Below are 12181 nucleotides of genomic sequence, written 5' to 3'. Positions count from 1 at the left end.
TTTCTTGAACTTTTTCCCTTCACATGGCTGAGTTTTCGGATTGTAATAACTCTCTTTTTCCTTCCTATTTTTACTATTAAAATACATTTTGTATTTTAAACCTCTTTAACCCCTTATAGATATTTTTTCATAAACTGCAGGATTTGGAAACATTTTGCAGAAAAAAAAGCAGATATTTTTTCAGTAAGGTAATAAAGTTTACTAATCATTAAATTACTTTAACTTTTTTGTTTCGTTCCTAAACTTTCTTAAACGTATTTATTTCAGTTGGAAGCCGAAAATATTCTAAGATTTTTTCGCTCAACAAAAAAAAAAAAAAAAAAAAAGATTTCTCCCTCCACAAAAACAACGTTCTCTGGAAATAAATTCTTTTCTTCGGCTCCAAGTAACCTAAGATCCTCAAGACATTTTACCTAAGCTATACAAGCAGAGAGAAATGACTGTAAATATTTCAACGGCGAAGGCTTGACTCCAAATTGTTCTTTTTGCTTACAGAGAATCAATATCCCAAGGGATCAATCCTTTTAACAATAGCAACAAATGTCTTGTGATATTTTTCAACAGCCAAATAACCTCGCCTTAGTACAAAATTATGCTCCGTAGCATTATGTATTGTTATCTTTTACATCAGTCCGATCACATGAAAAGAAAGTTTTAGATCCTCTTTGGACATATTTTGTTGTTGATGTTACTCTAAACTGATGTTACGAAATCGTAAGCGTATATAAGACGCTTAGCACGCGCAATGTATTTTTTCCTGCATTGTCTATATTTTTGTGGGAAAAAAAGGGAAACTTTTTTTTTTTTTTTGACATTTGCCGTAACATATTATCCTATTTTCCTACTATTATCTGAAAAAAAAATTTAAAAGCATTTCATCATTTTGCAAACTACTTTTTTTCCCTTGAAGACTTTTTTTTTAAATTATTTTCTCTGTCCTAAGACCTGCCGATTCCACTTTTTAAATGATAAAAATTAAAAATAAGAGTAATCATTAAGTTAATTTTGCTAATAAATTGAAATTGAGTTTTAAAATTAAGTTTCAAAAGAAGAAAAACTTTTAATTAAATTTAGAATTTGTTTTTCTTTTTTTTTCGAATCACTATTTCTACAAGCTCGGTTCGCATTGCAGGGTGTAAAATAAATTAAGTCAACGATTTTCTGATTGCAACACTTAAAATCGCAAGTAGCCTATCTTTATAATTAGGTGGATTTTAAAAAGGGCAATTAAATTAAAATTACAAGTTTCAGAGAAGAAATACTCGGTGCACAGCTTTGTATCAGTAATTTTTACTATAATACCTGCATTTCTTATTCTCTTAATTTTTAATTTTAATTTTCTTGGCTGCTTCATAGTTAACCTACGAACAAATATACTAACTCTAGCTACAACCACTTTCGGAGTATAGTAACCAAAAAGTATACTTACTTATTTCGTAAGTTTTAGTGCAAGCCAAACTTTATTAAAAAAAAGTTCTTAGATTTAAAAAACATTTTCTATATTTTATTGGGATATGGACAAACTATCTGTGGTGAAAACTGCCCGTTTAATGTACTTTTATCTTTTTGTGGTAGTGCAATACAAACGTATATAGATTGTTGTAGTGCAATACGTAGTGAAATGCATTTTGTTGAATTGAAAGTTTTCAAAAAAAAAAAAAGCAGAATCATCCCGAAGTTTTTCCAAAATTCACTCTCTTCTACCTTTTTTTCGTGTATGCATGTAAGATATATATTTTTCGAGAGAGAGACTGGAATAATTTTTATTTTTTCATTCTCGTGACTTTCTGCAACCGGCACATATGACTTCCTTCAAGAAATTTCGAGATTCTCACCGACTTTTGGAAGAATTCTAAAGACTTCCTGAAAGCTTTTGAAGTCTTTCTGAAAACTTTTAAAGGTCTTCTTTATAGACTCTTTACGCGAACAAATGTGGCACCACAGATTGACATCGGAGGAGGTTTTGAATGAAAACATTACAGGGAGAGTTAAATATCCGATAATAAAGGAACTTCTTTTTTCAACGCAAAAAACATGAACTTATAGATGAAAAGACATCCTATCATTTCATCGATGAGCTATATTCCTTTGCATTTAAGGGGGTCCGGGACACATTTTGAAAAATTTTTTATTATGTACTTTAGAGTTTTGAAATTTTTTGAACTGATTCATCATTTATTTAATAAGCAAAATCATAACATGAATATGAAAAAAAATATTTTTTTATTTAAATTTAATTAGTTTTTTTCAAAAAAATGGGGTTGCTTTAAATTGTTATAACTCAAAATATTGTTGGTCAATTTTCAATTTTTTTTCAAAAAAGTATGCACAAATATCTAAGCTTTAATTTTTATTCGGCGATTTTAAAAATATTGATTCAGTAAAAAATAAAAAATATTTGAAGAAAAATTTCGAAAAATTCGAAGATACTTTTTAAAAAAAAAATCATAATTTTTGAAGTAAACGTTTTTTTCAAATTCGCCGAATAAAAATTAAAGTAAATTGTTTGAAAAAGATATGTTCCAAGTTTCATTACTTTATCTCTATCGGTTCCTGACTTATAAGAGTTTGAATGTAAGAAATCGGGAAAAATTGCATCATGGAGAAAAACGCGTTTAAAGTTTTAAAGTTATGTACACATTCGTTAGATGCATGCAACAAAAATAATTATAACTTTCGTTCTATTTAAGGTAGAAACAAGGTTCAAGCGTCCTTTTAAGCAGAAAAAAACGGAGCAATTTTTCAAATTATAAAAAAAAATTGCAAAATTTGAGGATTTTTGTGTCCCGGACCCCCTTAAAAGAGGTTCCTTGTGACGCCACATCTGGTTTCTGCATTTTCCTAGCAGTTCATGCAAATTAACGCTGCATTATTACCTCTTACATTTTAGCACCAAGGGCTTACGCTAACGGATATTTTTGTATTTTCGCATTGAAATGTAACCACAAGGTAACAATCTAGTGAAATGTATAGGAAAATTTGCAATTTTGCTCCTTTAAAAAGCAAGCGTTGTAGAACAATGTCGTTTTACTTTGGAAATCACTTACATCCTCAAATGAACTTCGAGAAGTTCCAAGTTTAATAAAACTGACAAAAATGTTTTCTCTCAATTTTTTCTTTGGGATTTTATTTTAATTTTTAGAGCGTGAAATTTTTTTCGATATTGTTACTAAAAACTTGCCTCAATCAGTTTCTATAATCATTTTTCGGGCCTTCTGTAAAACTTGAATTTTTTGACTTAAGCTGTTTCTAAAATTTGAAATTCAATTTTGTTGTTAGAACTGTTTCGAAATGTCTTGCTTTGGATAATATGATTTCAAGTAGTCATTACAAACAATCAAACCAGCAAAGAAACAAAGTCACTTTTGCATTAATAATATTAGGAAGGATACTAAACAATGGACATTTTTTTAGATCTAAGCTGTCCTGATGAAATCATAAAAGACGGTTTTTTCTTACTATTCTTACTCTTTACAAAGAAAAAAAAATGAAATAAAAAGACACCGCTTTAGGAGACATTCAGCACAATATGTTCAACGTTTTTTTCTCCTATGCTATAACTAAACTACTGATGAATATTAAAATCTAAAATTGAGAGAGAGCTCTAAATCTAATAAAATTTACTATCATATATAAATGAGACTCAAACTTTAAATATTTGCAGAAAAAGCTTAATTTTATTTAGAAAAGCAAATTTAGATCATGAGTCTAAAATTATAATTTATATTTCTAAAAATTAATCTAAAAACAATCAATTGTTAATACTTTAAAAGTTGTATATTACTTTTTTGCTTGTTTTTTATTTTGCTTTTCACATTTGTAATGCTTTTTAGTTAAATTACTTTTATAAGAAATATTAACATATATAAACGTTTATTTGAAGTTAAATAACAATGCCATCAAGTACGGAGCCGTTAAAAATTAGTTTTTTATACAGTCTACAGCATTTTAAGATGCAATTTAACGTGTTACAAATAGTTTATCTACATTCAGTTGCAGGAAACGCACTGGCGTCGAAAGGCTTTAAATTTAAACAAAACTCAATGAGTAACTTTCTTAATTTCCGTCATTAAATCTCTAGTTCATTTATTGTTAGCAAGCATGTTTTATCAACAGCAATTTCCGGGATAAGACAAAAGGGAGTTAGATCTCACTGTTTCAGGATTCAAAAGACAGTGAAGCACTTGAAATATCCAAGTTATGATTTAATTTAAACAAAGGATGACTTTTCCTTTCACTGGAATAACTAACATGTTTTGACTTGTTTGTCAGCTTCCATTTTAAGAATGCACTTTAGTTTAGCATCCTTTGCTAAGCTAGAAAAATCAATTTTAATAGACGAAAAATTTATGTACGAAAAATTAACGACTTATTGTGAAAACTTCTTACTTAATCATCAAAAAAAAAATTTACTAATAATAAAGCTGAAAGTATGTGTCTCTGGATGTCTGTTACGCGAATAGCGTCTAGACCGTTCGGCATAGTTTCATGAAATTTGGCACAAAATTAGTAGCATAGGGGTGAGCACCTCGAAGCGATTTTTCGAAAATCCGATTTTGTCCTTTTTTCTCTTCCTATTTTAAGCCTCCATTGGTAGATTTAACTCGTCTGCAGCAATACCAAGCGAATTACCATAATATGGACGAGGAAATTACCACAGCATATTGGCGCGAAATTCATCATCCATTGTTTGTAAATATACAATCAGATCATACAGATTTTTAAATATACGATTAGATGATGCAGTCGAATCAAATGACCTTATATTTTTCTACTACGGGTAAAGCCGTGTGGGTACCGCTAGTAATACATGTTTTATTGAACAATTTTTATTGAAAATAATTTGAGAATTTAAACTTAGAATTTCAAGTTCAAGTTAGATAAAAAAAATACCCTTGCTGTGTTTAAAATAATGTGAAAAAAGCTTCTCTTCAATAATTTACAGCACAATTAAAATCCAAACTTGATTTTTGGTTCAACAGTGAAAGTTTTGGATACTGTCTGACCACGGATTGTATGGAAATGCAAACATCCGGTTCACAGACGGAAATGGGCGTATCTAATAGTTTTTAGGGGTGTCAGCGTTTGCAGGTGTATGTTAGCCTTTGAATTAAGCTGAGTCTCATTCAAATGAGCGGAACAAGCGCATCAAAGTTTTACTTTTCCCCCTTATTCAGATGGGAACTAAACTGGACGTTTGCCAATTCCATACAATCCGTGGTTGGACAGTACTTCAAATACGTCACAAAAACTTTAACAAAACAAAAGGTTGTGACCCAGCCAAGAACTCAAAGTGTAAGAGAATATAATTCCACATTGGTTATTGCCAACAATGGAAGGAAACAGCTTTACAAAGAGAAAAATAAATTAATGAGAGCTGGAAATTTTCATTTTTGTTACACTTAGAAATTGGATTTAGCACATTTCACGCTCAAAGAGGGGGATTACTGATCATGTGATAAATACATTTTTAATAATTTCATGTGAAAGACTTCAACTAATGGAACGTTTTTACTTTTTTTCACAAAATATGCTACTTGTTGTACGTACAAAACACCCCCCCCCCCCCAACGTTTTATATTGTTTAGTTTAATCAGTCCTAAAGAAATTTAGACTATAATTTAATCACGTCCCATTCGTGAGAATTTATGAGCAACCAAAGTATCAATTTTGACCATCCGCGGGTCCATTTTACATGGTTTGTCGTAGTGCATGTTCTGTCTGTCCACTTTAGACATGTGATTGGCAACCGGCCAATTAAGAAGATACTATCTGATTGAGGAGAATAAGTAAAACTTTGATGCCCTTGTTTCGTTCCTTTCAATGTGACTCTGCCTAATTTAGAACCTGACACACATCTGTGATGGTAGAGAACTGACATCCCCGCAAAGAAATAGATGCACCCATTTCCGCCTGTAAATCGGATATTCACCTTTCCGTCTCCTCGGAGATCAAACAGCATATGCGTATGCATGTATGTATTTATGCGCTGATTTCAAATTGATGCGAAAAAAATCTCAACGCCAGGAAATAGTTATAATGAGTTTTGCATTACTGTTTACACATTTGAAAGATGACATCAATTAAAATTTCGGCTTTTCGTTCAGAATCATGGTGCTAGTAGCACCACTTAAAAGTTGCAAATCAGGGTTTCTTTAAATGAGGGCTGTAAAGTTCATGAGTGTTATTTGTCTCTAAAATTTGATGTATTGAGTTTGTTTTAGAGACTCAGTGGCTCAAAGGTAGCGCTTCGCAATCCCCTGCCGCAGCCCGGTTTTCTATCTCCCATGGTTGACTCAGCCTTTCATCCCTTCAGTGGGTCGATAAAATGAGTACCAAGAGTGCTTGGGAACCAAACACTGGGGGTTCCGCGTTAGGCTGGCCATCTAACCGGAACACCTGCCTAGCACTCCAGAGCCCTTGGTCAGGAAAGCTGAGTTGGGCACTGAGTTGGGCCAAGGCCCCTCTCGGGCTGTCGTGCCACACGGTTTGGTTTGGAGTTGGTTTTAGCCAAGAATGCTTTTAAAGAAGACGAAGAAAACATTACTGAACTTGATCGAAGTCATGTAATAAGGCTACAAAGAGGTGGATTTTCTTTCCACGATATTTCAGAAAGACTTGACCAGAATGTATCCACTGTGAATGACTGTTGGAGACCAGGTTCCAGGTGCCCACGTGACACCAATAAAGCATTGTTTTCCAAAACCGCAATTTCTTCACTCCGATTCACGTCAGTGACGTCAGCGTACGACTCTCTGCGAGGAGAAATGCGTCTCGAAAGGTAGTTTACTAGCCGTTGCCAAACGCATGCGAAGGAAACGATTTCCGCGCAAAACTTATGCACTTAGAACAGTTAAAACCTTTCGTAAGTTATGCAAAAATACCCTTTGAAGAAAAAGAACGAGTAGTTCCTGTTTTATTCAAAAAGCTTTAATCACTGCAAAATAAATACTCAAAGGGAAAAATTGCGTTACAATATTGTTATAGTAGGTAATTTTATTTTCTATTTTATTTTTCTGTCTCGTGTTCGAAATCACGCATCAGAATTTTTACTTCCTTTTGCAAAAAAGGAAGTATGGTATTCGCGAAAAAATTTGCACACAAAAATCTTCCTTTATTTCCATTTTGCTCATCCCCGAATGAATGTTGAGTTTATTTTTCAACTCGACCACACGTGTACATACAGTGGCTCCCAAAAGTCTTCGTACACCTACGACTTTCAACGAAATAGTCCCCAATCCATTGGTTAGAGTTATTATTTCGGAATAGGTATTTAATTATAAGATCTATGATCATTTTTTAACAAAACTACATGAAAAGTTTTTAAAAAATATTAAAACTTATTTTTTTTTAAATCAAAAACCAAAAAGTGCCGGAAATTTTATCTTACAAAAGTTTTCGTACACTTTATAAAATGTCTACAGATTATTGAATAATCTAACTTTTGATTAAGTTATTAATTAGTAGAATATCATACAGTATTCATAATACCTTTTGAACGTCTGGGAATAGATTTCATTATTTTTCTTTCTTTTTTTTTTGCGTGATTTCTGAGTAAGTGTTCAACCACACTTCGAATCTTACTGTTTCTAGTTCTATTTTCGTTTTAAAGCCCTATTTTCGTAATCTGGCCTCCAGATATCTCTAAATACGTTACATTAAGTTAAAATCTGGAGATTAAGGGGATATTTTCTAAACTTTAGGACAATTTTCGAGGCACTAGACGCAAACTTTGAAAACTGTGTGCTTCTTATCGTTATCTTGATAAAAACAAAGTTGTTTCCAATAACCAAATTTTTGGCTAAGAGTTCAAAATTGCTTTTTAAAATATTGAAAGGAACAGCATGATTCATTATTTCATCAAAAAATTACGAACTATCAAGTCCTGATGCTGATATGCACCCTCACACTAGAACACCTCCACCGTACTGATTAACTGATCCAAATAAGTTCTTAAGATTAAGTTACTAATTTTTTTTTCTACTAACAGTTATGCAACAATTTAACAAAAAGGTTAAATTAATTTTTATCTGTAAGTTAGACGTGATTCTAAAACGTTTTTAGCTTATTTATCATTGATTTTGCGACGAAAAGCGTAAGCTTTCTGTGTTTCGCACGACCAAGAAAATTTCGGCGGGAAGAGGTCCCATTTAATCCAGCTAATCACAGAACTTGGCGAACAATTTCAGGTGAAAATTAAATATAAAATGTTTCATTTAACTCTGCAGAAACTTTTACAACAATCAAATGTGTATTTTTCATAATTATTTTAACTTTAAATCTGCTATCACGTTTTGTCAACTTTGCCGGTTGACCATTTCTTACCTTGTTTTCGGTCCGATTCCTTTCTTTAAAGCATTTTATCAAGCACTTTACAATACAAACAAATAAATTAACTAATTTAGAGACATTTCAAACCAATTTACCACTACTGTGGGAAAAAAATTCAAATTTTGAATGGTGTTAGCGGTTTTTTACGAATACCAGCCCATTTGAGAGTAATAAGCACAATATTAAGGAATAAATAAACAAAAAATTAAAGCCAAATGACTTGTAAGGGTCAACACAATGCGAAAATATTAATAAAATGGCATATGATAATTTTAATCATCAATTTATACGAAAATATTTGAGTGTACGATGACTTTTGTGGCGTGTTATTTCTCTGTCTCTTCGTTTTCTGACCTATTTCAAAAAGAAGATCCGTCAATATTTTGAAAAACCCAATGTGTTGTATTTAGAATGACATAGAAATGATGTGAAAAAATATTGGACTTCATATTCGAATTCAGTTTCGAGTTATTTTGGTTTTACCAAAAAATTTCAAAGTGTACGAACACTTTTGGGAGCCACTGTATGTCTAGGAACGTACAGCCACCCGAAATATCCATTTTGACGATCCCCAATTTAATTACAGCGAGTTTTCTCGTGACGTCTGTATGTACGTATGTATGTGTGTATGTATGTCGCATAACTCAAAAACGGAATGTCCTAGAAAGTTGAAATTAGGTGCTTAGACTCCTAGTGAGGTCTAGTTTTGCACGTCCCTTTTTGGATGCATTCGGATGCTCCAAAGGGGGTCTTTTTTCCCTTTTTGGGTGGAAATCATTGTTAATTTCAAAGTAAACTCAAATGGTGTTATAATTTGGCGGACACTTGGCGATATATCGCCATTTTTTTGGTCGCCAAGTTTTGTCGCCGACTTGGCGATTTTTTTTATTTATTTTATTTTTTTAATCTGGTTTCAATTTGGCCAATGTTGGTGATATTTAGACAGTAAACTATTGAATCACATTAAAACTACCAATAATGAGAAAATGACATTAAATTGGAGTAAAAGGAAGTCATGTGATGCACACATCAGCTCGTTTCGTTTTGTGGAAAAGCATTAACGATGTGAATGAAAATTTAATGACAAAGCATTCGTTTAGCATTAATGAGTGCAATGGATGTGATGTACTACGCTATTTGAATAATTTTGTCGATTACATTAAGATCACTGTCGAAGGCAAAAGAGTCCCTGTGAGAATAATTTCAGAAGTAATGGCTTTCTTTTGTTTAAAGCTTCTTAGTGCATCGCGGCTTGACAGCAACGGTCCCAGTTGGGGGGCTCTCGTTCAACTTTCTTTCAGCAGGTATCCAAAATATCGATCTAATTCAGAAAATAACTATTTTAATAATAAATGTGAAGAGTCAAAACTTGATTATGATACAATAACGTAGCTGATGTGGTAAATTACTTGAAGAAAAAACTAATATTTTCTGAACACATCTACATTGTTGCGTAAATGTCAAACGCAAGAATAATTATGTGCATACATTATAAAACTTTTCTACGAACAAACACAATTTTTATGAATGAAACATAGATAAAAAAGTATAATCAAAGAAAATCAATAGTTGAGGGAAAATTAGCAATGGAAATGAATCTGTAAAATATATTTTCTTTTATTTTTTAAATGTCATTCCACAATACTTTTGTTGGACGTCTTTTTACCTTCAAACTTACCCCTTTGTATTAAAATAGGTTTTCTTTGTAAACCAAAAACGAAGAAGTTGCTTTTTTTTAATTTCTGCTTTGTGCTGTTATGACGTTTTGTTCAAAATTTTGTTTTTCCTCTAGCTTGATTGTTTTTATCTGTTTCTAAACTAAATTGCAAAACTATAGAATTTTTTTGGCAGGGCAGAGTTTGGTAGGAGCGATGTCTTTAGCACCCCTCCCCCCTCCCCCCATTTTTTATTAGTTGAGAACCGATATTTTTCATGAAAACATTTGATACTAATAGTCCTAAATACATTAATAAATGTGTACTATACACTCGATTTTGATGCAAAAGACTTCCCCAGTGCACCTTTAGTAAACTTGATTAGTCAATATAAAAATTTCTTCACATGAAATGGTTCTCGTCTTCTCTCACAGTTTAAAAAATACACTGCGAACCGTAAAATGAGATGAAACGTTACGCTTTTTAAATTTGGACAAAAAAAATTTATGTCAAATTTTAAAAATAACAAAATTTATTTCACATTAAGGTAATTTCATGAAAAAGAAAACGAGCAATTGTTTGAAATTCTAAAAGTTACTAAGATGTTCCCTTGCAATATTTTCCTTTCTTTCTTTTTTTTTTCCATTCGTAAAAAAAAATTATAAGCATGATTTTAGGCGGTAATCAAGTGAAAAATTACAGATGATTTCTTTTAAATACATGTTTTTTTTTCATTTAGTCGCCTAGGGACTAGTGGCGGCGACTCATTTTTCATTTCAATAGAGTTTTGTATAAAATACAATTTATATGAAATACGCTTCAATGTTTAAAATGTTATGATACAATGAAAACCATGTTTTCTTCGAATCACATTCGGATAGGGAAGTGTTTAACAATCAAATATATAATTAAAATAAAAAAATTGGTAAAACATTTTTTCGGTCTGCAGCTGCAATTTAATTCTGTAACTGAAGATCTCGACGAAGTTTAGTTTAAAAGTATTTCAAGGGAAGCAAACACTAAAACAATGGATAACAACACTTCACACAACACAAATCAGTGTTACAGATCTCTTTCTTCAGTTTTCAACTATTATATAAATTTTTGTATCAAAGCTTATACAATGCGGTTCAAAAGTAGTTACATTTAGTATTAAAACGAGTAGAGTATGGAAAAATGCTCATAATAAGAAATATTTCTTTCGTTGTCCTGCATAAAGTTACTATATTTTTCTCAAGACTTCCGAAAATAACGAATAAAATATGATTTTGTTCCGTTAAGCTATCAAATATTATATTTAAATTCCGTTTCCCGAGCAACAAAAGTTATTTCCCTTGTTACGCTCAAACTATTCAAAAGAAGCTGTAATTACAAATGAAAGTGGTGCTCTAGATAATCTAGAGAATGCTTTTAGACTGTAAGAAATACGTGCACGAAAGAAAATGACGTTTATTACGTGTATAATTAATTTTCAATGAAAACGGCTGAATTTTATTCATCGTTTTCAGTTAGTGTGGCTAATAATAAGATACACGTTTAAAAAATCTTGTATTGAGAAACAGAAAAACTAGTTGTTCAATATTTTTCCAGAAACGTTCCTGAATTGTTTCTACGGTGTGCTGCATTGTTGCATTCATTGTGCCGAAGATTGTACCAAAGGAAAAGTATTAACGGACAGCGGCTTTCATAGGAAGAAACATGAGTCAAAATTATACCAAATAGATCCAAAAGTTTTAAATGAACGTGCTCGATCGCAAGATGCGAGTGAGCAATGGTTTCGAGTCTCTAATGTGAAGAGTTTCACTGAAAGCTTTGTATTTGGAGTGACCAATGGGACTAGTATCCTTCAAGTATTTAAACCTTTGTAAACGGTTAATACTAAACGTTGGCAACAGCAACAAACCGGTTTTAATCGTTCACAGCTTGAAAAAAGACCAGACTGTACAGAGAGGCTACACAAAATCATCTTTCCTTTATACTTAATGCTCCATTACATTCAGCAACAAAGTTTAATATCAAGTTGGAAGCACTAAGTTGATAAGCTCTATCCCGTGCGGCTTAATCACCAGACTTGGTTCTTTTCGATTACCACTTGTTTGCATCTATGGGTCACACTTTTTGAGCAGCTATTTGGTTCGTACGAAGATGCTTAAAATAGGTCTGTGAAAGGTTAGCAGCAAAAGAGTAAAATATTT

Source organism: Uloborus diversus, chromosome 2 (genome assembly GCF_026930045.1).
Source record: "Uloborus diversus isolate 005 chromosome 2, Udiv.v.3.1, whole genome shotgun sequence".
Lineage (NCBI taxonomy): Eukaryota > Metazoa > Arthropoda > Arachnida > Araneae > Uloboridae > Uloborus > Uloborus diversus.
The sequence above is the reverse complement of the archived record's forward strand: the minus strand, read 5'-3'. Positions refer to the sequence as shown.